Consider the following 695-nt stretch of genomic DNA (forward strand, 5'->3'; position numbering starts at 1 on the left):
TTGAAGATTTTTATCAACTTCTGCAGTCTGAAATTGACCGAACATGCAATCAGGATGTGTTAATTATCGCTGGTGAATGGAATGCAAAAGTTGGAAACAAAGAAGAGTCACCAGTAGCTGGAAAATTTGGCCTTGGTGATACAAATAATGTTGGAAATTGCATGGTAGAATTTTGCAAGACCAACGACTTGGTCATTGCAACTACCTTTTTTCAACAACACAAACGGCAGCTATACATGTGGACTTCACCAGATGGAGTACACAGGAATCAGATTGAATATATCTGTGGCAAGAGGTGATGGAAAAGCTCAATATCTTCAGCCAAAACCAGGCCAGGAGATGATTGTAGAACAGACCATTAACTGCTCATATGCAAGTTCAACTTGAAGTTAAAGACAATTAAAACAAGTCCACGAGAGTGAAAATATGAGCTTGAATCCATCCCTCCTGAATTTAGAGACCCCCTAAAAATAGATTCCATGCATTGAACACCAGTGACCAAAAAGCAGAAGAATTGTGGGATGACATCAAGAGCATCATTCATGGAGAAAGCAAAAGGTCATTAAAAAGACAAGAAAATAAGAAAAGACCAAAATGGACGACAGAAGACACTCTGAAACTTGCCCTTGAGCAGAGAGAAGATAAAGCCAATGGAAGAAATGACAAGATAAAAGAGCTGAACAGAAGATTTCAAA

The sequence above is a fragment of the Orycteropus afer genome, unplaced genomic scaffold, assembly GCF_000298275.1.
Source record: "Orycteropus afer afer isolate SDZICR_OR568_19922 unplaced genomic scaffold, OryAfe1.0 scaffold00013, whole genome shotgun sequence".
NCBI classification, from domain to species: domain Eukaryota; kingdom Metazoa; phylum Chordata; class Mammalia; order Tubulidentata; family Orycteropodidae; genus Orycteropus; species Orycteropus afer.